The sequence below is a fragment of the Gopherus flavomarginatus genome, chromosome 11, assembly GCF_025201925.1.
Source record: "Gopherus flavomarginatus isolate rGopFla2 chromosome 11, rGopFla2.mat.asm, whole genome shotgun sequence".
NCBI lineage: Eukaryota > Metazoa > Chordata > Testudines > Testudinidae > Gopherus > Gopherus flavomarginatus.
The window spans coordinates 6,881,537-6,909,436 of NC_066627.1; the positions used below are offsets into that span (position 1 = coordinate 6,881,537).

At 44.2% G+C, this 27,900-nt stretch overlaps 1 pseudogene; it reads left to right on the forward strand.

Annotated features, from left to right (window-relative positions):
- Positions 1 to 804: 804 nt before the first annotated feature.
- LOC127031136 (olfactory receptor 14A16-like) lies at positions 805 to 3,818 on the forward strand (annotated as a pseudogene).
- The last annotated feature ends 24,082 nt before the right edge of the window (positions 3,819 to 27,900 follow it).

The window sequence follows — 27,900 nt, forward strand, 5'->3', positions numbered from 1 at the left end:
ACAGTTTAGGTCTTAGCTAGGAGCTTTTACTGTTTGCTTCTGGCTGCCTGTTAGTGATCAACATCAAACAGCCAGGGCAGCCTGAGCTGTGGCTTCCTGTGGTGGGCGGAATCCCAAGAGTTGCTGATGAAATGCAGAGAAAAACATCTCTGCTCTCCAAGAGCTGTTTATGTGGCGTTAATGAAGGAACAGGCTATTCCAGGCCAGCTGGGGCTCTGGTGCCACTGGGCTCTAAGCTATTGTAGGTTACATTTTTGTGCTTCAAATATATATTTTATTCTGCAGTTTCCTTGGGATGCCACCTGTCATTCAGCCCTGCCTTCTTTCTGGACAAAAGCAGGGATGCTGCCATCATATTAGATTCAGGGTGGGCCGTTTCATCCCCTGGGGGGTTAGGTTTGGTTAGTACTGGTTATCAGGGTGGTTTCTTCCCAAGATGAGATCGGAGCTGGGCTTACATCTTTGGGGACCAGATTCAGCTGTTTAACCCCAGGACAGGTACATCCTGTCCTGTGATCATATCTGAATCCCACACAACCCAGGATCAGCTCTAGAGTAGGGAGGGGCTTTCAATCCCCCATCCTATTTAGTCCTTCACTTCTCAACCAAGCCTGCCCCAGGAGGGGAGCAGGGATTGGTCATCTATAGAGTGGGTCCCTGTCTTTCCGGAACTGCAGAGACCCAGCCTCCAAGGGAATATGGTGACGAGGCAGGGAAACTGCTGCTGGATAACACAGTGGTGGGGGCATTATTGAGCAATATAGAAACAAACAATGACTGAGAATCCTGGCAGTGGACTGTCAAATGCTTCTCAGGCTGGGAAACATTCCACAAAGACCAACACTGTAAGTTTGCTATTTCAGTTAATATGGTTGGGTTTTAATATAGTGGAGGAAATGTAATAATAGAACTATGAATTACATTGAAACTGTAAGTCTTTTACAATCATTTAATAAACATCTAGAGCTCATTTTTTATAGAAATTGTGGAAACCAAAACATTTTTTTACTTTAGTGTATCAAAAACCAAATAATTGCTGTTAAAAACTGAAGAAATCTGGAAAAAAATCATTGATTTTTTGGAAAAAATAAAAGTTTTGAATTTGCCAATACATACATTGTTTTTTATGGATAGTAAAGACTTTGCAGGAAAATGTTTTCAACTGAAAATCCAGTTTTCCTTTGGAACAGTTTAAAAGGATTGGAAACATAGATTGAAAACAAGCAGATTGGAAACAGATTGAAAATTTAGCCCAGATTGGAAATCTATAATTAAGCCAGGATGATAACATTAATATTTACAAATAACACCACAATTACAAACCCATTCACTCTATTGGAATCATGTTTCATTGCTGTTTCATACTGTTACTTGCAGGATGGTAAAACTCTGTAAAGAGCAAAGTTGATACCCGCAGAATATGCGTTATACATGCCGGCACCTTTACACTTTGGCACTGACAGCTAAATCCCCTAGCCAAAGCTCTCCCTCCCCCTCCCCCCAGCAAACAGAAGTTCACTTTTCAAAGAAATTGTGAAAACCAAAACTTTTTTTTTAATTGAGAACCAGACAATTGCAGATAAACTGCTTAAAACTGAAACATTGTCACTGATGTAAAAAAAAATGTTTTGACTTTTCTAGTGCATAGGTTGTTTTTCAAGAATAGCAGAGAGTACCTTGGAGTATGTCTCAATTTAAAATCCAGTTTTCCTTTGAAATAATTTAAACTGAAAATGTCTGAATACACCAGATTGAACAAGTAGATTTCAAGGAGGGGTAGAAAGACTGATGTAGTCCAATCATTATACAATTTGAACCCAGTCACTCTATTGCAACTGTGTTTATTTTTGTTTCAAAGGGACACTTGTTGAATGGTAAAACTTAGTAAACAGCAAAGCTGGCAGACAAAATCATGGGTATTAAACATAGTAGCACCTTAGACAGAAAACAGTGAATTGAAGTCCCCAGTCAAAGCCTGTCTCTTTTATCCTTGCCCAAGGACACAGACGATGTCTATGGGATTAGAACTGAGATATTCTGCTTTAGCCCCATATGCACTGTCCCACAGTGCTTCCCGCTAAACACAAATACTGTAAATGGGGGCAGAGAACATACATATAATAAGACACAGCTCTTCCCCCACAGAACTCACAGTGAAAGAAGACAAGACAGAGAAACGGATGGAGAGGAAACAGAGGCACAGGGAGGGGAAGTGACTGGCCCAAGGTCACAGAGCAGGTCAGTGGCAGAATCAAGAACAGAACCCAAGTCTCCTGATGGTCACTAACCCGCACACCAATAAAGTGACAGAGGCATATGACACAGCAGAGAGGTAGCAGAGCAACGCTGCTAGCCCATTGGTACACAAAGATGGAAATGCAGTCAGGATTCGGTGTTATAAATGAATATGTTTGCAGGCAGCCGGCCATCTAGGTGGTATTGAAGTGAAATCATTACAGATGAGCTGTCATACACAATGCCAAGTCCATCTCCTATATCCACGAAAAGAGGATATCAGGCAGTGTTGCCCAAATCCAGAGCCTGCTGTTTGTAGCAATAGGGGATCCATCTTGGCTAGAATTGTTGCATTGAGATTGTACTTTGCTCCATCCTTCACACAGCATTTTACAAAACTACATCATGAGCCGGATATTTAGATGGTGCAAACTGAAGAAGCTATATTGACTTTAAGGGATCTGCGCCAATTTACATTCATGTGATAAGTCACCACTCCCAGTTAATAGCAGTGATGAATGCTGTGCATTGTTGATACTCACTTCATATTGCTGCAGGAAATCAGGACCACTCCCTCTGTCACTGTAATTCCCCCACTGTCTTTGTTCTTCCCTCCACAGCCATCACGCAATGAACTGAGAAAGAAAATGTCCAACCAAACCACCCTGACCCAGTTCCTTCTCCTGGGATTCTCTGATGTTCGGGAGCTGCAGATTTTGCACTTTGTGGTGTTCCTGGTGATTTACCTGGCAGCCCTGATGGGGAATCTTCTCATCGTCACAGCCGTAGCCCTCAACCGCCAACTTCAAACCCCCATGTTCTTCTTCCTGGTGAATCTGTCCATTCTAGACTTTGGCTCCATCTCCGTTACCATTCCCAAGTCCATGGCCAATTCTCTCATGAACACCAGGGTGATTTCTTATCCTGGATGTGTCGCCCAAATCTTTCTCTTTCTCCTCTTCGCTGCAACTGATCTTGCCCTACTCACCATCATGGCATATGACCGATATGTTGCCATCTGCCAACCACTGCACTATGAGAGAGTGATGAACAGGAGAGCTTGTGTCCAAATGGCAGCCAGTGCCTGGATTACTGGCATTGTCTACACTGCCCTGCACACTGGCAACACATTCAGGTTACCCTTCTGTCAGTCCGATGACATCAACCAGTTCTTCTGCGAAATCCCCCAGCTACTCAAGCTCACCTGTTCTGATTCTTACCTCAGTGAAGTTGCGGGTATTGCCTTAGGTGTGTTTTTAGCATCAAACTGCTTTGTTTTTATAACTGTGTCTTATGTTCAGATCTTCAAAACTGTCCTGAAAATCCCTTCTGAGCATGGCCGGCATAAAGCCTTCTCCACCTGCATGCCTCACCTTACTGTGGTCTCTTTGATGGTTTTCACAAGCATCTTTGCCTACCTGAAACCCACCTCCAGCTCAGCATCAGGCCTGGACCTTGTGGTGGGTGTTCTCTATTCCCTGGTGCCTCCAGTGATGAATCCGATCATCTACAGCATGAGGAACAAGGAGATCAAAGCTGCATTGAAGAAGCTGATTGTGTGGAGGTTATTCACCAAGAGTTAAAATGTCTATCACTGCAACTTGACTGTGATTTCATTCTGAGTTTCTTTGTAGATATAATCAACTGATGACAAAAATTGTCTCTTTGAGAGCATATGGTGCAATCTGTTGATGAAATTATGAAATCTGGACTAGCTTCACTGAAGTCAAATGATGTAGTATAAGATTACAGCAGTGTACATAAGATCAGAATCTACCTAAGTATGTACGTACCTATCTGTCATAGGGATCTATGGGGCTACTGGCAGCTATAACCTGGGATATGAGAGTTTTGGCTTGTGTGTTTGCTTGTTGTTTTTTCATTTGTTTGATTTGTTGATTTATTCATTGACTTGTTTCTTTGTTTCAGGTGGCTTTTTGAGGGGAGTGAGGAGTTTGGGAGGATAGAGTATGTCTGACTAAAAGGTGGTACCCATTTATTTTGTCATCTATTCAAGGTGTCAATGTCAGAATTTCCTTGATTTCGATTTCTGAGAGACTTGAAGTTTTGCTTTCCCCATTAATGAAGAATTGAAAAAAAGTTTCTGCAGGGGTCTGTTCAAGTGATGATTTTAATGCTGATGGGATTTTATTGCATCATGTATGACATGTTAGGGCACGCAGAGCCTTATATAACAGTATGCATTTTATTTATTTAAATTTATTAAAATAAATAAATATTGTATTGTTCTTCCTATGGTGGAGATGTATTTGGAAGAGAAAGATATTTAAATGGTTCCTAAATTAAGTTTGAATAAAAAGGTCAAATTTTGTTTCCATCAAACTATTGTAGTGATCCATCTGAAAGTGCTCATACTTTCTCTTATGTTGTGCTTTGTTCCTATTGTGGTAAATAAATTATACTTTGCATGGTGAAGACATCTAGTTACTAAACTTACTACTGGTCACAGCTCCTGTGGGAAGAACTGCAGGTACCAAACACAGTTGGAAAAATCACAGTTGGACCCAGTTTGAGAGATGGAGATTCACATGATTCCACCCTAAGAAAGGGATAGGCACAAAGCTTAGACCTGAGGGTTTGAAGTAAGAGACCAGAGCGGGGAGAAGAGATTGAGCTAACCTTTTAATCATAACAATTCGGAAATAGCCATTCACTTCAACGTGTAGCTTTGTATGGAGCCATTCGTCTCTCATCCACACAAGTATCCAAATGTATCTAGATCTCCAAAGCTGGTTGCTGTTATTATTAATAATTAATATTTATTAAACCATGTTTGTGCATGGTTGTGTTTACTACATATACAACAGATAAACTAAGATCACATAGATAGATAGATAGATAGATAGATAGATAGATAGATAGATCGTGAAAAATCAATGCCAATTTATCATGCCTCTTTTTCTGTCTATGACTGTTGATGTCCAACTCATGATTTTCCTGTGACTATTTATTTTTTGTTGTTATTTTTTAAATATTTCTTACTCAATTTCTCTTTTACAAGAACTTCATTACATGCGCTGCCTGGGAGCTTTGAGCATTTTTAAATTAATACATTATAATGTATTCTGTTTCTTTGCCTGATTGGATACAATGAGTTTTCTTTAAAAAAAAGCTACCCAATTGGTCTAAATCATAGTTGTGCTGAGTTGGATCACAGAAACCCCCTTAGGAGCTGCCACCCGATGTGCCAAGACTACTTCTACCCCTGCCTTCCTTGCTAGCTTGGGGCCCAAACACCCCCATCTGCTCCTACAAAGACCCAGGGTCTGAATCACTTGCCCCAATGCTGCAGGATTACCTGAAAGCAGCTAACGGATGTGTTCCTGTCTTTAACACTCAGACTGCCTAACTCCCAAATGCATCTAATCCCATTTAAATCTATTATACACAGTATAAATTTTATACAGGGTAAACTTCTAAGTTGTTCGCCCTCTGTAACCTTTTAAATATGTTACATGGCATATGTAGCATAAAACACATTCTAAGCATATTTCCATAAAACCTTATGCGAAGTACCACCACAATAGTAGCTTCTTGTCCAAAAACTCAATAATTATGAATTTAAAACTCAAACTCCTTTGAAGTTTCCTTTGGTGCAATGCTGTGCTATGTATTTCAGTAGTGATCCTCATTGAACACCAGGTCATTATTATTTGCTGAGACACTTGTGAAAATAGGTGGTAGTTCATTGACACTGTAGTTGCCTTGTCATGCTACAGCCCAAATCTCTTAACCTTCACGATGTGCCCTGAGGCTTACACATTCTTGCAAATTTTCCTTGAAGTGGTGGATTGAAGAGGTAGCATGACTGGATTGATTACTTGAGGTGAAAGAGTGTTATGGTGAATAGATGAGGAATAACGTTATTGGGGTGAGTGATAAGTGTCGAAGTTGATTGCTGGATTAGGGACAAAAATTTTTTAGATTGTGAATGGGTCAGGTGACTTCTAGTCTTCCTGTGGTGCATTAAGTATTAGCTATTGCCCAAAGTCAATACATATGCCAGTGGCAAATCAATGAGCCAAGGCCCAGGGGAGTTAGGTGCTAAAAACCTGGGACTGGATCAAGTTCTTCTAGATTTATTTCTAGTGCACTTCCTGAGACATAAATCTTCCCTTTTCACAGAGGTCAGAAGGGGGAATGAGATAGAGCCACTGCCTCCGGATTTGAAGAGATAACTTGGAGATGAAAGTAGGGATTTCATCTCTTATCTTCTGAGCTACCCCATGCCAAAGTACTCTGTGCTGTCTGTAGCATTCACATGGGAATGAGGTGTGATTTGAGACCTCATTTCCTTTCAAATGTCCAGGGACCCTAAGGCCAGGAATTCTCCTGTTCCCTAAAGATGCCTTATTGGGACACACTGAAGTCCCTGGCCCTGCCGCTGCATTTAGGTTCTACCTGCTGTGCAAAGGACATAACAGCAGCCCTGGATTTCAGCTATTGATAGCAACCAAAGCAATCAGACTATTGGACCTAGTGGGGAATGCACTATGAAATGCCGATGAGGGCCACAAAGATGTGATTATCTCCAGGACATTAGCAGGACAGTGAGCAGAGAACAGCTCAACAGAATTGGCCTAATGTATCCTGAGTACAAATTCACTGATTTCATGTAGAGTCACCAGGGATGGGCTTGGCCCTGTGGAGAGACCTGTAACTGACTCTGCAGAATCCTGTGCAATTAGAGCAGAAACAAGGGGATGTGGGTGCTGCAGAATGTGGGGCAATACAATGGACTCTTGCTCCAGACTGTGAGCTGTGACAGAGATTTTCAGAGTGACTTGAGGTAATTAACTGCCAAACACCCATTAATCGCACAAGGGGAGAGCAGGCACCTGTCGCCCTTACACTCCTCTGCATATACCAGCCTTAAGTCTCACAGATTTGTCATGTCCCCTTGTCTGCTGTTTTCCTTTGTATCACCCAAATATGAAGAGGCCAGATCATAAGCCCAAGGGTCTGAAGTCTCACATTTTTCAGTAGAACACATAGAAGCCCAATTAGCATCTGTGTAATCTTCGTCTAATTGCCACTTCCTGGAAATGTGTCTCTCCCCTGGCCTAGAGGAACCTTTTCTCTAGATGACAGGGGATTCCTCTCTCCATACCCTTGAACCTCTCTATAGTAATGGAGCACATGGGTGAAAATATATCTCTGGTGATGCTAGTCTTTGTACAGAACATATGTGTTCTACAAACTGCACACAGATCCCCAGTCCATTTCATACAGGCCACCACGAAGCCATCAGATGGCACTAACTGAGCTTTGATCCTTATGCTAATATTGCCACTGGTGTTCAAGAGGAGTGTCTGCATGGGGAATGGTCTCTGTGCAGGCAGAAACAGTTCTAAAGTTCAGGGTTGGTTGTTTCTGGTGCTTTTGTTTAGCCAATGATGAAAGACTAACCAACTATAAAATTATAGACTGCATAAATTTCTATTTTACAAAGCCTTTAGCTTCCATTTTCAAAAAGGGCTCAATTTTCAATGTTACCCTGCTCCACTGACTGTCAGATACCCATTTGATGGAATAACCTTTTATCTTCTACCCCCCTGGGACCACATTGTTCCCTAGATCTAGAAGTGAAATGGTCCCTCTCTCAGCTGAAATGGGAACAATCATAGAACCATAGAACATCAGGATTGGAAGACACCTCAGGAGGTCATCTAGTTCACCTCCCTGCTCAAATCAGGACTAATTCCCAACTAAATCACCCCAGCCACGGCTTTCTCAAGCTGGGCCTTTAAAAACTCTAAGGAAGGAGATTCCACCACCTCCCTAGGTAACCCATTCCAGTGCTTCACCACCCTCCTAGTGAAAAATTTTTCCTAATATCCAACCTAAACCTTTCCCAATGGAACTTGAGACCACTACTCCTTGTTATGTCACTTGCTACCACTGAAAAAAGTCTAGATCCATCCTCTTTGGAACCCCCTTTCAGATAGTTGAATGCAGCTATCAAATCCACCCTCATTCTTTTTTTCTGCAGACTAAATAATCCCAGTTGCGTTACCCTCTCCTGATAAATCTTGTGCTCCAGACCCTAATCCTCTTAGTTGTCCTCCTCTGGACTCTTTCCAATTTTTTACATCCTTCTAGTGTGCTGCCCAAGACTGGAGACTGTTCTCCAGAAGAGGGCTCAAAAATGCTAAATAGAGGGGAATAATCAAGTCCCTCGATCTGCTGCAATGCCCATATTTATACAGCCCAAAATGCTGTTAACCTTCTTCTCAACAAGGGCACAATGTCGACTCATATCCAGCTTCTCATCCATTTTAACCCTAAGGTCCTTTTCTGCAGAACTGCTGCCTAGCCATTTGGTCCCTACTCTGTAGCAGTGCATGGGAGTCTTTCCTCCTAAGTGCAGGACTCTGCACTTGTCCTTGTTGAACCTCATCAGATTTCCTTTGGCCCAATCCACTAATTTGAACAAGTGACTCCGTATCCCATCCTTAGCCTCCAGCGAATCTACCACTCCTCCCAGTTTAATGTCATCTGCAAACTGGATAAAGATGTAATCCACACCATCTTCCTGATCATTAATGAAGATATTGAACAAAACAGTCCCCAGGATCGACCCTTGGGGTTCTCTGCTGCCAATTAGACAAGGAGCCATTGATCACTACCGTTGATCCCAATAATCTAGCCAGCTTTCTATCCATCTTATAGTCCATTCAACCAGTCCATACTTTTTTAACTTGCTGGCAAGAATACTGTGGGAGGCTGTATCAAAAGCTTTGATAAAGTCAAGGAATAACACATCCAATGCTTTCCCCTCATCCACAGACCAGTTATCTCCTCATAAAAGGCAATTAGGTTAGTCAGGCATGACTTGACCTTGGTGAATCGATGCTGACTGTTCCTGATCACTTTCCTCTCCTCTAAGTGCTTCAAAATTGATTCTTTAAGGACCTGCTCCAAGATTTTTCCAGGGACTGAGATGAGGCTGACTGACCTGTAGTTCTCCGGATCCTCCTTTTTCCCTTTTTTAAAGATGGGCACTATAGTAGCCTTTTTACAGCCATCTGGGACCTCCCTAGATCACCACGAGTTTTCAAAGATAATGGCCAATGGCTCTACATCACATCCGCTAACTTCTTCAGTACCCTTGGATGCAGCACATCTGGCCCTATGTGCTCATGCAGCTTTCCTAAATGGTCTTGAACCTTTTCTTTCTCTGCAAAGGGCAGGTCACCTCCTCTCCATACTGTGCTGCCCAGTGCAGCAGTCTGGGAGCTGACATTGTTCGTGAAGACAGAGGCAAAAAAAGAAATGAATATATTAGCTTTTTCCAAATTCTCTCACACTAGGTTGCCTCCCCCGTTCAGTAAGGGACCCACACTTTCCCTGACCTTCTTTTTGTTGCTAATATATCTGAAGAAACCCTTCTTGTTACTCTTAACATCTCTTGCTAGCTGCAACTCCAAAGTGTGATTTGGCCTTCCTGATTTCACTCCTGCATGCCTGAGCAATATTTTTATTCTCCTCCTTGGTCATTTGTCCAAGCTTCCACTTCTTGTAAGCTTCATTTTTGTGTTGAAGATCAGCAAGGATTTCACTGTTAAGCCAAACTGGTTGCCTGCCATATTTACTATTCTTTCTACTCATCAGGATGGTTTGTTCCTGCAACCTCAATAAGGATTCTTTAAAATACAGCCAGCTCACATGGACTCCTTTCCTCCTTGTTATTTTCCCAGGGGTTCCTGCCCATCAGTTCCCTGAGGGTGTCAAAGTCTGCTTTTCTGAAATCCAGGCTCCATACCCTGCTGCTCTCCTTTCTTCCTTGTCTCAGGATCCTGAACTTGACCATCTCATGGTCACTGCCTCCCAGGTTCCTATTCACTTTTGCTTCCCCTACCTATTATTCCCTATTTGTGAGGAGCAGGTCAAGAAGAACTCTGCCCTTGGTTGATTCCTCCATTACTTACGTCAGGAAATTCTCCCCTACACTTTCCTATCCTAGATTTTGAACGCCCAAAGTGCATGTGTATTTGATACTGGAGTCTGTGTTCATCCCATTACTAAGAAAGGAGCCATTGGTAACACCCAGATGAAGTTTCCAAAACCCTCAATGTTGGAAAGGTGTATGTTCAAAGCCTCTTAGGGGATTTCAGACACTCAGGGATAGATTCACAGAAGGACTTGGGTGCCACAATTTCAAAGATTTTTAGATGCCAAAAAGAATTTTCAAAAGGACTGAGGGACCTAAAACTCATAGTTTTCATGGTTGTTGGGCACCTAGCAGCTTTTGAAAATCCCAGAAGGCGTCCAAATACATTTAAATAGTTTGCCATTTTGTGATGCAGCTTTGAACATCTCAGCACTTAACCTTTGGGTACTTAGAAAATCACCGGGATTTGCAAACCTTGAGTTAAGTGCCCAGACTCCTGTACAATGAACAGGGAGAGACAGACATTGAAGAATGGGATCCAGCGAAGCCAGTATGTTTTGCAGGGAGGTACCTAACAAATATTCAGGAAATATGGACCAGATAGGTGTGTGCTAAGCCACACCCTCTAACAGGTACCTAAGTGCAAGTCAACACTTAAAACTCTGCATTGGCATAGATGCCCGGATGCAGCTGCACCCTTGTAGTGCTTAAGTGAAGATGCTTCTACACTGACAGTAGTTAATCCACTTTCCTAAGCTGCAGTAGCTATGTTGAAAGAAAAAGCAGTTCCCGTCAACATAGCACTGTCCACCAGTGGGGTTAGGTTGGTATAGCTGCAACTGGAAACCATTAATCCTTGTTCTGTCATCTGCTACCACTGAGAACAGTCTAGATCCATCCTCTTTGAAATCTGTTTTCAGGTAATTGAAAGCAGCTATCAAACCCCCCTCATTCTTCTCTTCTACAGACTAAACAATCTCAGTTCTCTCAGCCTCTCCTCCTAAGTCATGTGCCACAGCCCCCTAATCATTTTTGTTGCCCTCCATTGGACTTTTTCCAATTTTTCCACAGTTCTCCAGGCGAGGCCTCTCCAATTTCAAATAAAGGGGAACGATATACCATTATCTGTTAGACTGAAGAGTTCAGAAATAAATCTGGCAATTCAGATGTGGCTTTAGGAGATGATTTTTTCACTTTGGACCTGGCCGAGAAACTTAACAGCAGTTTCATTAAAACTTTTGAAATTTCAAACTTTATCTTTTGCAATTCTTAATCATACAGTTTAAAATATTGATGAAAGCATTCTCAGATACCATGATCCTGATTTCACAGAGTCAGTTTTGTGATCAGACTCTGGCTCTCAGTCCCTTCCATCAGACTTAAAGTGAGATTTTCAAAAATTTAATAGAGCCATATTTTCAAAAGTATTCATGCACCTAAAGATGCAGATAGAATCTTAGTGGGATTTTTAAAAGTGCCTAAACTTCATACATGTCTAACTTCCATTGATTTCAAGAAGAATTAGGTGCCTAACCTGCTTAGGTGTTTCTGAAAATTCCACTAGTCAACTATCTGCATTTTTGATGCCTAAGTACTTTTAAAAACTTGGCCATTAGCCACTTTTGAAAATGCATCTAAATATCTTTGTGAATACCACTCTAGGTCCATAAAACAGAATGATTTTATTGTACATTAAACACCTAGGCTCTTTTGAAAATCCTACTAGGCACCTAAAAAACTTTAACAATCTCGCTCTTCTGTAAGTCCCAGCATTAATTCCTAAGGAAAGGGAGAAGAAAGTCATTGACCAATGGAGGTCATGGTGGATAATGGGACATAGAGATTCAGGGAAATTCAGTGTTAAGTTTGAACTTAAAAAGAAACCCAATATTTGAAAGAATGGAAATGCTCAGTTCCAAAGAGACAAACAACCTTAACCCTCCCTCTCTGGCTTCATTGTGAAATAATGAAACATGCATTCTGGGAGAGTCTTAGGCCTGGTATACACCTAAAATGGAGGTCAGCCTAGCTACCTCATTCAGAGCTGTGAAAATGTCATGCCCTGTGCTACATAGTTAGATCGACCTAACACTCACTATAGCCACAGCGTGGTTGATGGAAGAATTCTTCTATCAATGTAGCTACCGAGTCTCAAGAGGATACATTTACTACAGTGATGGAAAATCCCCTTCTGTGACTGTAGTAAGCACCTACACTGCAGTGGTATAGCTTGTAGTGTAGACACACCCTCATTCATCCATAAATAGAGGATTTATTTATCAGGGTTCATGCGCTCCACTGTGCTTTACTCTTTATTGGACAGTGGTTTTGTTGACACTGCCTAGGAAAAGTACTATGCAGAGATGAAGACAGGCATCAATAATTTTCTGATTAGTGAGATGGATGGAGGGTATTCACAACATCCTCATCCCTTCCATGTGCCACGAGTTTTACAAATGCTTCTAGATTCACTACTAGCATCTCTACACACACAAACTCCCTAGCACTGCTGAATTTATATACTTTTAGAATACAGGAATCATCTGATGATTTTACATTTAGTTACCTGTCTATGACCAACACCAGAGAGAAAAGTGAAAGCATTGCAGCAATGTGTAATTTCTTAAAGTGCCTGGGATTATGCCTCCTTCCTGAGTTTGAGGGAGCAGTTGACTTCACAGTGATGGGGGAAAGCAGAGAATTCGTAAAGGAAAAAACGACAACAAGAAACAGAAATGTTGCTAAGTTGGAGTCAAAATTGACAGTTGTTACCAGTAATTTAAGAATAGTAATACAAAAAAGAAGTATGTGCAAGGGGTTGGTGGCAGGGGCATGGATGGGCGACTTTGTCCATTCCATTGTCCAGCTTCCACTGATCATCCAACTGTCCTTCTGTGGACCCAACACACTAGACACTTTCTACTGCTATGTCCCCTAAATCATCAAACTGGCCTGTACAGACATGTACATGATGGAGTTGCTGATGGTCTCCAACAATGGGCTGGTCACCACCGGAGCCTTCATCGCACTGCTCATATCCACACCATCCTCTTGGTCAAGATAAGGACACATGTCATAGAAAGGAAACACAAAGCCCTGTCCTCCTGCACAGGTCAGATCACAGTGGTGAGTTTGCATTTTGGGCCTTATGTCTTAATGGGAAGGTTCCTGTGCTGAAGGACGAAAGCGAACTTCTAACAGATTTGTGTTGCAGGTCAATTGTTTGCACCTTCACACTTCAGGTATTGTTGTTCTCTGTTCACACAAGAAGGACCAGAGAAGTGGGAGAGTGAAGGAGTAAGTCCTCCAAGAGTTCCCTAATCTGATCCTTTCACACCTTTCTCATACTTTTTCTCTCCAACCACCAGAACAGCAAGAAAGGTTGCAATTCTATGTAAGAGATGATGCAAAAGGTCAGTTTAATTTCACATTATTATTGTCTTTTTTTTGACAGCTTTCAGAGTAGCAGCTGTGTTAGTCTGTATCCGCAAAAAGAACAGGAGTACTTGTGGCTCCTTAGCCCACGTCCACGCTACAGAGTAAAATCGAAATTAATAAAATCGATTTTATAAAACAGGTATTATAAAATCGATTTTACGTGTCCACACTAGGGCACATTACTTCGGTGGTGTGCGTCCATGGTCCCAGGCGTCCATCGATTTCCGGAGCGTTGCACTGTGGGTACCTATCCCATAGTTCCTGCAGTGTTCTCTGACCCTTGGAATTATGGGTTACTACCCCAGTGCCTGATGGGGCAAAAATCACTGTCGTGGGTGGTTATGGATACAGCCTCACCCCCTCCCTTCCTGAAAGCAGCAGACAGCCATTTCGCGCATTTTTTACTGGGTGAAGTGAGCAAACGCCATAGCACAGCAAGCATGGACCCTGCTCTGATCAGTACCGCGATCGTGGACGTTGTAAACAGCTCACGCATTCTCGTGCTGTCTATGCTGAACCATGAACTGCAAACGCAGGAGAGGAAGAGGCAGTTATGGCAGCGCGGCGACGAGAGTAATGAGGACCTGGAGACTGATTTCTCCGAAACTGCGGGCCCCTGCGCTTTGGAGCTCCTGATGGTAATGGGGGAGGTTCTACCCATTGCTCGCCGATTTTGGGCCCGGGAAACAAGCACAGACTGGGAGGACCACATAGTTTTGCAGGTGTGGGACGATTCACAGTGGCTGTGGAACTTTCACATGCGTAAGAGCACTTTCTTTGAACTTTGTGACTTGCTTTCCCCTGTCCTGAAATGCCATAATACCAGGATGAGAGCAGCCCTCACAGTGGAGAAGCGAGTGGCAATAGCCCTCTGGAAGCTTGCAACGCCAGACAGCTACCGGTCAGTCGGGAATCAAATTGGAGTGGGAAAATCTACTGTGGGGGCTGCTGTGTTGCAAGTAGCCAAAGCAATCATTAAGCTGCTGCTACGAAAGGTTGTGACTCTGGGAAACGTGCAGGTCATAGTGGATGGCTTTGCTGCAATGGGTTTCCCTAACTGTGGGGGGGACATAGATGGAACCCATATCCCTATCTTGGCACCGGAGCACCAGGGCACCCAGTACATAAACCGCAAGGGGTACTTTTCAGTGGTGCTGCAAGCACTGGTGGATCACAAGGGACGTTTCACCAACATCCACGTGGGATGGCCAGGAAGGGTTCATGATGCTTGTGTCTTCAGAAGCACTACTCTGTTTAAACAGCTGCAGCAAGGGACTTACTTCCCAGACCAGAAAATAACAGTTGGGGATGTTGAAATGCCTGTAGTTATCCTGGGAGACCCAGCCTACCCCTTGATGCCATGGCTCATGAAGCCATACACAGGCAGCCTGGACAGTGGTCAGGAGCTGTTTAACTACAGGCTGAGCAAGTGCAGAATGGTGGTAGAATGTGCATTTGGCCGTCTAAAAGGTCGCTGGAGAACTTTACTTACTTGCTCAGACCTCAGCCAAACCAATGTCCCCTTTGTTATTGCTGCTTTCTGTGTGCTCCACAATCTCTGTGAGAGTGAGGGGGAGACCTTTATGGTGGGGTGGGAGGCTGAGGCAAATCACCTGGCCGCTGATTACGTGCAACCAGACACCAGGGTGATTAGAAGATCACACCAGGAAGCGGTGCGCATCAGAGAAGCCTTGAAAACGAGTTTCATCATGGGCCAGGGTACGGTGTGACTGCTGTGTTTCTTTCCCCTTCATGAACCTTCTCCCTGTATTGACTCCTGCTGCAAGCAACCTACCCTCCACCCTTCCATAACAGTTTGCTTATGGAACTAAAGTTACTATCGTTTAAAAACCTTGTATTCTTTATTAAAAGTCAGTCCCTGTAAGCAACCCACCCTACCTCTTGCTTTAAAAAGCATGTAATTAAAAATAGATTAAAGAGAAATAACAAGGTACCCCGGTAGTGGTTTTGGAGGAGGATTGGAGGGAAGAAAAAGGCCACTAAGGAAGCTTTGAAAACGAGTTTCATCATGGGCCAGGGTACGATGTGACTGCTGTGTTTCTTCCCCCTTCATGAACCTCCCCCCCGTATTGACTTCTGCTGCAAGCAAGCTACCCTCCACCCTTCCATAACAGCTTGCTTATGGAAATAAAGTCATTCCCTGTAACCAACCCACCCTCCCACTTGCTTTGAATAGCATGTAATTATAAGAAGAGTAAGAGAAATAAAAAGGTACCCCGGGAGTGGTTTGGGGGGAGTATAGGAGGGAAGAAAAAGGCCATTAAGGACATTTCAATGTAATGACAGCCTTTTGGTTGGACTGTCCACGGGGGTGGAGTGGGCAGGTGCAGAAAGCCTTCCCCCACGCGTTCTTACACGTCTGGGTGTGGAAGATGTGGGACATGGTGAGTACTGAGGGTGGTTAAACATGGGCTGGAGTGGCACTCTGTGACCCCGCAGGTCTTCCAACAGACTTCGGAGGATGTCAGTTTGGTCGCGTAGCAGCTCCAGCTTTGCATCCCGCCACCGCTGATCTTCCTGCCTACACCTCTGATCTTCCTGCTGCCACATCTCATCTCGAGCGTCCCTCCTGTCCTCACGTTCACTGGCATCTTTCCTGGTCTTTGCTACCACGTCTTTCCACTCCCCCAGATGAGCTCTTTCATTGCGGGTTACTGCCATGATTTCTGTGAACATCTCATCCCGTGTCCTCTTCTTCCTCCTCCTTATCTGAGCTAGCCTTCAGACTGGAGTAGGGAGGCTTGAAAAATTTGCAGCTGCATGAGTGGGGGAAAAGAGTGATAGAAGGATCATAAGATATACATTTCACAGAACAATGGTTATACTCTTTCACAGTGGACTACACTATTCACCGTACGTAGCACATGTCACTTCACTACAAGGTCGCCTTTGGATTCTTTTAGTATTTAGTGCCTGCGGCTGTGGTGTAACAGATCAACATAGACGCAGGTCCGGGGATTACAATTCAGCTTGCAGGCGGACATGGTAAGGCCTACATCTAATGGCAGATCACCCTACAACCTCCCCCTTTCCCCCCACCCCCCGCTATTAGCAGGTAAAATTCATGCTGGGCAGCCAAACTGCTAAAAAGCACATCTTTTGTTTTTTTTCTTATGCCTTCAGAAAGGTTAAGCACTAGAGGAAATTGTGAATTGTTTTCCCCCCCACTCTGCATGTCTGCTGTAATGGCAGGTCACTGAAACCTTACCCCCTTCCCCTTTCTCCACCCCCCCCTTGGCTATTAGCAGCGAAAATTCCTGCTGCCCAAATGCTAAAAAGCTCAGTGCCATTAGAGACACCTCCCCGTAGGAATGGGCAGCTTTTTCCCTTCCCCCCACATGGCTAACTGCAAGGCAAGGATTTCTTTTAAGCCGCAGGAAAGCATCACCGTAGGAATGGTCATCTCTGTCCCCTTAATAAAATACATTAATTTTTACCAGGTGACCATGAACGATATCACTCTCTTGAGGATTACAGACAGAGAAAAAGAAATTATGCTTCTTGAATGCCAGCAATCCCCGGGACCATACGCAGCTAGGCTTTGTCATGCAATGATACCCGATTACGTGCTCCAGGCACGGCGTGGTAAAGTTTCGTACCATGGTGGACGGAATAAGGCTGCCCTGCCCAGAAACCTTCTGAAAAGGCTTTTGGGGTACCTCCAGGAGTGCTTCATAGAGATGTCCCTGGAGGATTTCCGCTCCATCCCCAGACATTTTAACAGACTTTTCCAGTAACTTTAATGCCAGCTAATGCATGCAAGCCCTCATGGCAAATCAATCTTTAAAAAATGCTTACTTGTAAACTATGTTTTATATTTACAAAGGTACACTCATCAGAGGTCACTTCCATGGCTTCATTGTCTGGGCAAGTGGCTTGGGAGGGCTGGGAGTTTAATTCTGTCTGGGTCACGAAAAGCTCCTGGCTGTTGGGAAGAATGGAATGCTGTGTGCTTTCAGCAAGGTCTTCTTCCTCTTCCTCCTCGTAATCTTCCCCCTCCGCTGAATCATCAGCCATGGGTGAGATTATTACCCCCACCTCGGAATCCACAGACAAGGGGGGGCTTGTCATGGCGCAGCCCCCTAAAATTGCATGCAGCTCCGCGTAGAAGCGGCATGTTTTTGGCCCAGATCCGGATCTGCCATTGGTTTTCTGGTAGGCTTGTCTGAGCTCCTTCACTTTAACTCTGCACTGCACTGAGTCCCTGGTATGGCCTCTCTGCCTCATGGCATTTGAAATTTTTTCAAAAGTTTTTTCATTTCGTCTACTGGAACGCAGTTCTGATAGCACAGAATCTTCTCCCCATACAGCGATCAGATCCAATAACTCCTGTGTGGTCCACGCTGGAGCTCTTTTCCTATTCTCAGGAGACTGCATTGTTACCTGTGCTGCTGAGAGCTCCACGTTGGCCAAACAGGAAATGCAATTCAAAAGTTCCCGGGGCTTTTCCTGTATACCTGGCCAGTGCAGTAGAGTTCATTTACCTGTCCAGAGCGGCCACTGGTGCACTGTGGGATACCTCCCGGAGGCCATTAACTTCGATTTCCGTCCACACTAACCCTAAATCGATTTAGTAATATCAATTTTAGGGTTACTCCTCTCATTGAGCTGGAGTACAGAAGTCGATTTTAAGACCCCTTAAAATCGATTTTAAGTGCCTTGTAGTGTGGACGGGTACAGCGTTAAATCGATTTAACGCTGTTTAAATCGATTTAACGCTGTAGTGTGGACCAGGCCTCAGAGACTAACACATTTATTTGAGCATAAGCTTTCACGGGCTATAGCCCCTTTCTTCGGATGTCTTTTTATGTAATATGGAGTCTTAGTATCTTTACTAAATGTCCTAATAAGATTGTTTAATGTTTTCATTTGCCCTCAATGAATCATCATTCCACATATAGTGGTTCCTAACCAGATAGTTAGACAATCAGACCTTCTGTTTATCACAGGTCATTAAGTACCACCCAATGACCTCTATGTTAACCCCACCTCCCAGAATCTAGAGAAAGCTTGATACAATAGCTCTCAGAGGAGAAACTGCTTTGGGTTTGAATGATGCAGCTACATCTGCCTGAATTTGCAGAGACCCTGAACTAGTCACAAAGATAACTACATAAGCTTGATGGTCAGGCTGCTTCTCCAGGGTTGCTCTCACCACTGGTGGACAGATGGTACAATTTGTGGAGATAGAACCCAGTTTTTTTACAAACACAGCATCATTTCTCCTCACTCTCTCCGAAGGTGCCTCTAAGGTGGTCCTCCTCCTGCCAGAGTAGGTCCTTTCTCTGGCTGGGTGTCTCAAACTGGGCATTTTCCAGTTCTCTCAACCCTTACCATCACTGTCATTTTACCTAGGGACCCCAGACATAGGGTCTATATATTCAGCAGCCAATTAACTAGCAGAGAGCACATCTCACAGATTTCTGACTATGAACTATACTCTCGAGATTTTAGAATATTTAATGTTTATTAAAATGGGTTAGAGGTTCTAAGCAATGAGAATCTCATATACTGGAACAAACATAAAACCAGCCATCATGGTACAGACAAGTGTAATGGAAAGCCAAAGAATCAAATGGATGCTCATGGAGGAAGGGAGGGGGTACTGAGGACTCCAGCTATCCCACAGTCCTCGCAGTCTCCGAAAAACACTTGCATTCTTGGCTGAGCTCACAATGCCTGTAGGGTCAAACACATTGTCCGGGGTGGTTCAGGCTATATCTCGTCAATTTACTCCCCCCCCCCCAAGAAAGAAAAGGGGAAAAAATTGTTTCTTGACTTTTTTCCATGTCACTGTATGTCTACTGCATGCTGCTGGTAGACAAGGTGCTGGGGCACTGAACAGCAGCATCCTTTCCCCTCCCTTCCCCGGTGGCAGATGGTACAGTACAATAGGACTGGTAGCCATCCTCGTCATCAGCCCGTGAGTGCTCCTGGCTGGTCTCAGGTGAGTTCGGCTGGGGGTGCCTGGGTAAAAATAGGAATGACTCCCAGTTATTCCTGGCAGATGGTAGAGAACAGCTGGTAACCATCCTCATCACAGCAACTGGGGGCTGAACTCCATCAGTCCCCCCCACCCACTTTCATGTCTAAAGAAAAGTTTCTGTACTGCCTGGACTGTCATAGTAGTGGGATGCTGGGCTCCTCTCCCTTGCACCTTTTAATGTCCTGCCTGGACTATCATAGTATTTGGAGGCTGCCTCCCTCTCATTTTATCTCACTAAAAAGTCAGTGTTTCTTATTCCTGCATTCTTTATTACTTCATCACACAAATGGGGGGACCCTGCAATGGTAGCAAAGAAGGGTTGGGGGAAGAGGGAAGCAATGGTTGGGGTTGTTGCAGGGGCACCCCCTAGAATGGCATGCAGCTCATCATTTCTGTGGGATCTGACATGGAGCGGCTGGGCTCTCTGATAAACTGGTTATCTAGTACCTTGCCCCATATTCTAGGCAGGACTGACTCTATTTTTAGATACAACATAAAGGAGGTCAGCCAGGAGCACCCATGACAGCAGCAGATGGTACAGAATGACTGATAATCGTCATCTCATCTCCAATTTACAATGGCACTGCAGACGGTACAGAACAACTGGTAACCGTCTCTGCAACCTTGCAAAGGCAAATGAATGCTGCTGTGTAGCGCTGCAGTACCGCCTCTGTCAGCGGCATCCAGTACACATACGGTGACAGTGACAAAAGGCAAAACGGGTTCCATGGTTGCCATGCCATGGCGTCTGCCAGTGCAATCCTGGGAAAAGAGCGTGAAATGATTGTCTGCCATTGCTTTCACGGAGGAAGGAATGAGTGACGACATTTACCCAGAATCACCCGCGACACTGTTTTTGCACCATCATGCATTGGGATCTCAACCCAGAATTCCAATGGGCAGAGGTGACTGCGGGAACTATGGGATAGCTATGGGATAGCTACCCACAGTGCAACACTCCAGAAATCGACGCTAGCCCTCGGTACATGGACACACATCACTGAATTATTGTGCTTTGTGTGGGCGCATGCACTCGACTTTATACAATCTATTTTACAAAACCGGTTTATGTAAAATCAGAATAATCCTGTAGTGTAGACGTACCCTCTGTCATATCTACAATCAGCATGAAAGAAACATTTTTAAGATGTAATATAGCATTGCATCTCAGCCTAATGAGTCTTTTATTTTAGTGATGTCTGCAGAAAAAAACCATATAATTGTTGAGAAAGAAAGAAAGAAAGAAAGAAAGAAAGTGGGTGCATTCATCCAAATAGAAATTGAAAATCAGATACGGAAAATCAAAACAACACTGAATTCCTCCAAAGTTCTCTCCCCAGCGGGAAAGAAATGCTCCTTAGCCATTAAAAGTTCTATTATTGAAACGAATCCCATGGGGGCAAAGACTTAAGAACTTGCAGACTGGTTAGGAACTTTTCTCTGCTCTTTAGATTCACAGGCAAAGAATATGCATTTGAAACTACTCAGAACTAAATGGAACTGTATAAATTTACATCACTTTAGGCCTTAGCTAGGAGCTTTTACTGTTTGCTTCTGGCTGCCTGTTAGTGATCAACATCAAACAGCCAGGGCAGCCTGAGCTGTGGCTTCCTGTGGTGGGCGGAATCCCAAGAGTTGCTGATGAAATGCAGAGAAAAACATCTCTGCTCTCCAAGAGCTGTTTATGTGGCGTTAATGAAGGAACAGGCTATTCCAGGCCAGCTGGGGCTCTGGTGCCACTGGGCTCTGAGTTATTGTAGGTCACATGTCTGTGCTTCAAATACATATTTTATTCTGCAGTCTCCTTGGGATGCCACTTGTCATTCAGCCCTGCCTTGTTCCTGGCCAAGAGTAGTTTCTTCCCAAGGTGAGATCAAAGCTAGGCTTAAGCCCTGGAGACCAGATTCAGCTATTTAACCCCAGGGCAGGTACATCCTAGGCTGTGATCATATCTGAATCCCACACAACCCAGGATCAGCTCTAGAGTAGGGAGGGGCTTTCAATCCCCCATCCTATTTAGCCCTTCACCTCCCAACCAAGCTTGACCCAGGAGGAGAGCAGAGAGTGGTCGTCTGTGGAGTGGGGCCCTATCTCTCAAGAACCGCAGAGACCCAGCCTCTGAGGGAATATGGTGATGGGACAGGGAAACAGCTGCTGCATAACACAGTGGTGGGGGCATTATTGAGCGATATAGAAACAGACAATGACTGAGAATCCTGGCAGTGGACTGTCAAACGCTTCTCAGGCTGGGAAACATTCCACAAAGACCAACACTGTAAGTTTGCTATTTCAGTTAATATGGTTGGGTTTTAATATGCTGGAAGAAATGTAATAATTGAACTATGAATTACATTGAAACTGTAAGACTTTTACAATCATTTAATAAAACATCTAGAGCTCATTTTTTCTTAACAGAAAAAATCATTTTTTAAAGAATTTGTGGAAACTAAAATATTTTTTGGCTTTGTGCATCGAGAACCAAACAATTGCTGTTAAAAAGTGCTGAAATCTGGAAAAAAAAACATTATTTTTTTCTTTTAAAAAGCTTTGGTTATACCAATACATATGTTGTTTTTATGGATAGCAAAGACTTCCCAGGAAAACATTTTCAATTGAAAATCTAGTTTTCCTTTGGAATAATTTAAATGGATTGGAAATTTAGAATTAAAACAAACAGATTGGAAATAGATTGAAAATGTAGCCCGGATTGGAATTCTATAATTAAGCTAGGATGGTAACATTTATATTCTCCAGTAACACCACAATTACAAAGCCAGTCATTCTATTGGAATCCTGTTTAACTGCTGTTTCAAAGAGTTACTTGCAGGATGGTAAAACTAAGTAAAGAGCAAAGTTGATACCCACAGAATATGCCTTTTACTAGCAGGCACCTTCAGACTTCGGCACAGACAGCTGAAACCCCCAGCCAAAGCTTGTCTCTACCAAAGGACATACAGGAGGGCAGCAGGACTAGACACCAGCGCTCCTGCTCTATCACCATATCCTCTGTCCCATACTGATGCCTGCTAAACAGACAGCACACCCACATAGTAAGACACAGCCAATGCCCCAGAGATTTTAAATCCAGAGTAGAGAGAGCAGAGAAAGGGATGGAGGGGAAACAGAGGCATAGGCAGGAGAAATGACCAGCCCAATGTCACACAGCAGGTCAGTGGTAGAAACAGGAATAGAAATCAAATCTCTTGATGGCCACTGACCCACACAGCACAGACAGAAGATCACAGTGGCAAATGACACAAGAGAGAATTAGCTGAGTAATGCTATTAGCCCCTCATCAAAGAGAGATGCAGCTGGGATCTGGTGCCACAAATCAGTTTTGGAAGCAGGCAGCAGGCTGTCTGTGTGGTGTTACAGTGGAATCCGTACAGCTGAGCTGTTATATGGGAAGCTTTTTGAGTCCATGTCATATTTCCTTGGAAATCAGGCACATTATCTTTTTAGTATGTTACCTCCACATCCAAGTTTTCAGCCTGCTGTCTGACTAATGGGGGATCATCTTGGCTAGAATTCGTGGGTTTTGGGTGTGCTTTGTTCATCTTTCATAGTCTATTTTATCAGGCCACATCCTGAGCCAGATTTTCTGATAAGCTGAAAATCAGATAGAGAAGATCTCTGCAACACTCCCCAGTTCTGTCCCAGTAAGAATTAACCACTCTGCAACCATTAAAAGTTCCATCCTTGCAATTTATCCCTGCATCAAAGACCAAAGAAAGTGAAAACACGTTGGAACTTTGGTCTCCTTATATCAAATTCACAGGTAGAGAATATGGATTTAAAACTATGTATGGGCCCGATCCCCAACTGGTGTAGATCTGCAGTAGCACCAGTAGAGTTAATGAAGCCATATTCCCCAGCTGCTGAAAACAGACATATTTCCATGGACGTCTTAGAGCCAGATCCCCAACTAATATAAAGTAAAGAATTCCCACTGAAATCAAAAGGTCACATCTCCACTTGATTTAAAGAGCCCAAACTGTATGAAATTGTATCAGTTTACATGGGTTGAGGATGCTGAACTGAGCTTTTAGTGTTTGCCTCCGGCTGCATCTTTCAGACCAACATCAAACAGCCTGAGCAGCCTGAGCTCTGGATTCTTCTGATGGCTGCATCCCAAGAGCTCCTGATACAACTTAGGGGGAAAAACATTTCTGCTCTCTCAGAGTTGATTATGTGGCATTAATGAAGGAACAGGCTATTCCAGGCTGACAGGAGCGCAGATGCCACTGCGCTCTGAGCTATTGTGAGCATGTCTGTGTTACAAATATATATTCTATTCTTCAATCTCCTTCAGACTCGTGTGGGGCATCAGCTCTGCCTTGTTTTTAGCCAAGAGTCCTTCCAAGCATGCTGCATTCGTGTCAGATCCAGTGCAGGTGCTTTCCCCCCTCTGTGGGGTTAGGGTCGACTAGGGCAGGATGTCAGGGTGGTTTGCTCCTCAGATTATATCAGAGCTGGGCTCACTGCCCTGGATTCTGGGTTCAGTTATTTAGCCACCGAACAAGCAAGTTCTGAGCTGTGATCATGTTTGACATGAAACTCCGAGAGACTTCCAATGGGAGTTCAGCACCTAACAACCACATACTGTTTTGTGCCCATGTTTGAAGACTGCAGAAGCTGTGATTTGTTTTACAGCTTGGAGAGGCTTCACCTCTCAGCCAAGGCTGTCTGAGGAGGGGAGTAGGGAGCTCCCATCTGTGGAGTGGGTCCCTGTCTTCTGGGAACTGCAGAAAGACCCAGCATCACAGAAAATATGGTGAAGGGGCAGAGAAACAGCAGCTGGATAAATCAGTAATGGAGCATTATTGACAGGTACACAAACAGGCAATGACTGAAGAATCGTCGTGGTGGAGTGTCAAATGCATCACAAGTTAGAGAATATTCCACAGAGACAACCCAGTAAGTTTGCTATGTGCAATTAAATATTGTTATATTTAAATATATTTAAAGTTACTCAGAATCTTTTTATTTTCTCCAGCAGACAACAGTTGACTTTTCATAGAAATTGTGAAAATCAAACCTTTTTTTCTTTTTGTTCATTGAGAACCAGACAATTTCAGGTAAACTGCTTAAAACCGAAACATTGTCACTGAATTAAAAAAAAAAAGAAATATTTTGACTTTTCCAGTACATAGGTTATTTTTCAAGAATAGCAGAGACTTCCTTGGAACATGTCTCAGTTTAAAATCCAGTTTTTCTTTGAAATAATTTAAACTGAAAATGTCTGAATACTCCAGATTGGATTTGTAGATTTCAATGAGGGTAGGAACACTGATATAGTCCAAAAATTGTACTGTTTGAACCCAGTGATTCTACTGCAACTGTGTTTATTTCTGTTTCAAAGGGACACTTGTTGAATGGTAAAACTGAGTAAGCAGCAAAGTTGGCAGCCAACATTATAGCTATTAAACATACTAGCGCCTTAGACAGAGAACAGTGAATTGAAGTCCCCAGCCAAAGCCTGCGTCTCTTATCCCTGCCCAAGGATATAGAAGATGTCAATGGGATTAGAACTGAGATATTCTGCTCTAGCGCCATATGTGCTGTTCCACAGTGCTGCCCGCTAAACATAAATGTTGTAAATGGGGGCAGTGAACATACATATTATAAGACACAGCTCATCCCTCACAGTCCAAGAAAACAAGACAGAGAAATAGATGGAGGGGAAACAGAGGCACAGGGAGGGGAAATGACTGGCTCAAGGTCACAGACCAGGTCAGTGGCAAAGCAAGAACAGAGCCCACGTCTCCTGAGGGCCACTGACCCTCACACTCATAAAGTGACAGAGGCAAATGACACAGCAGAGAAGTAGGAGAGCAATGCTACTAGCCCATTGATACACAGAGATGGAAATACAGTCAGGATTTGGTGTCATAAATCAATATGTTTGCTGGCACCAGGCCATCTACATGGTGTTGCGGTAAAATTGTTACAGGCAGGGCCGGTGCAACCATTTAGGCAACCTAGATGGATTTGGGGGGTGGCATTTTCTTTGGCAGCGACCGTGGCGGCTGGAGGGAACTGGGGCAGGGGGCGTGGGGAGGGCTGCCTGCAGCAAGTAAGGGGTGTGGGGTGGCACACCAGGGACACCCAGAGGTGGCGGAAAATGGGGAAATTTGCCCTGGGCCCCAGGCTCCACAGGGGCCCCCAAGAACGGCTGAGGCTCCCGCCCTGCTCCCTTACCTCTGCCTCCGCCCCTCTCCTGGACCCTTAGCGCATCAGGCAGTGTCCCCGGACAGCCCCGCAGCGTGGCTCCGGTGAGGCCTGAGCCCTCCCCCTCAGTGCTGCATGTTGAGGGGGCAGGGCTGTGAGCTCCAGACTAGCTCAGCTCCCTCCGCTCAGCATGGAGCTCGCAGCCCCGTCCCTTTACTACGTGGCTCTGAGCAGGGCAGAGCTCAGGCCCCTCCGGAGACACGCTGGAGCTGTGCAGCGACGCGCTGAGACTCTGGGTGAGGAGGGATCCGGGGGTAAGAGGCTGAGGCCAGGGGTGTTGGCTAAGGGGCAGGGAGTCCTGGGGACAGTCAGGGCACGGGGAAGGGGCAGAGGCTGGGGGGGCGGTCGGGGACAGGGACCAGGGGTGGGGTCCCAGGAGGGTGGTGGTGTCTCTGGGGGACAGTGAGGGGACAAGGAGCAGAATGCATTGGGGATTCTGAGCGGGGGCGGGCAGTTGGGGGCAGGAAGTGGGTGGGAGTTGGCTAGGGGGCAGGGCCAGGCTGTTTGGGAAGCACAGCCTTCCCTACCCTAAAGCTCATTCAGCAGTGTGAGGCTTGCAGAAGAGCCAAGCTGTTAGCTTTCCCATAAGGGCTACCATCCCTTTCACTTCTCAAATGCCAAATTATAGTCTATATTTAATTTCAGTGCCCTATGGAGATTCCTATCAGGGGAGGGTAGCTTCATTTAAAATTAGCCACTGGGCAAGAGATCACATGAGAAGAGCAATATCCTTCCCAACCCTATGAAGGGAGACCCCTCCCTTGCATTCCCTGAGGCTTCAGAGGGATTAATTCAGTGGTTCTCAAACTTTTGTCATGGTGACCCTTTCACATAGCAAACCTCTGAGTGTGACCCCCCCTCTTATAAAATGAAAACAATTTTTATATATTTATCACTATTATAAATGCTGACAGCTCATGACTCCCAGTAATAACCTCGTGTCCCCTTGAGGGGACCTGATCTCATTTGAGAACCCCTGGGTTAATTTAATTTTAGCACCCTGTGTCCATTCATATGCATGTGCTATTTTGAGCATTTCAGTTTTGACAACATAGGCTCATTCCAGATTTTGGAAAAAGCTCAAATGCTCAGTTCGTGGACTATGTACATAGTCTACACTAAAGACAAACCCACAGTAACCGTCTTCAGTTTGTGAGGGATCCCATGGACCCAGTCTCTCGGAAACAGATAAATGCATGGAGGCTAAGTCCATTAATGGCTATTAGCAAAGATGTGTAAGGAATGGTGTCCCTAGCCTCTGTTGTCAGAGAGTGGAGATGGATGGCAGGAGAGAGATCACTTGATCATTACCAGTTAGCTTCACTCCCTCTGGTACACTTGGCATTGGCCATTGTGAGTAGACAGGATATTGGGCTGGATGGCCTTGGTTTGACCCAGTATTGCTGTTCTTATGTTCTAACCTAAATGAACACAAAGTTATGGAGACAGATATGAGTCAAGGAAGCCAGCAGAGTATCAGAAACCTGGAAAAAATCTCTGCCTGGATGGGCTCAGGCATTTGATTACAAGCTGAGGTGGCTCAAAAGTTTTGGAATTTTTTTAAGCAGAATTTTTTTTATTGTTTCTTTAAATGATCAAACACAGCAAGCAGCAAATATTTGACCATACACTTCTGAAACCTCAAACCATATTCACGTTTTGGCAGACTAATAGCAGCTTTTCAATTAAAAAAACACAACAAATTTTGAAGGAAAGCAGACATTGTCCGTGATTTTTTTTCTGCTTTTTAAAAACTCCTAGTTTTCTATCCAGAAAAAGTTTTGATGGAAAATATTTGTCCAGCCCTTTTAATGATCTTTAGTGCCTTTTAGCACTAGCTGATGCTGAGAACCGGTGATACCTTGTAAAGAAGTTCTCTCAAAACTGGTATTGTGCTGAGATGCAGAAGGTTTATTTTCCCCAGGGATGCCCATGGAGGGAAGCAAGTAGGGCAATTTCCCTTGGGCCCCGCAGAGGCCCCCCATGAGAATATAATATTGCAGTTTTTTTTTATGGAAGGAGCTCCCAAAATTTCTTTGCCTCAGGTCCCCTGAATCCTCTGGGCGGCCCTGTG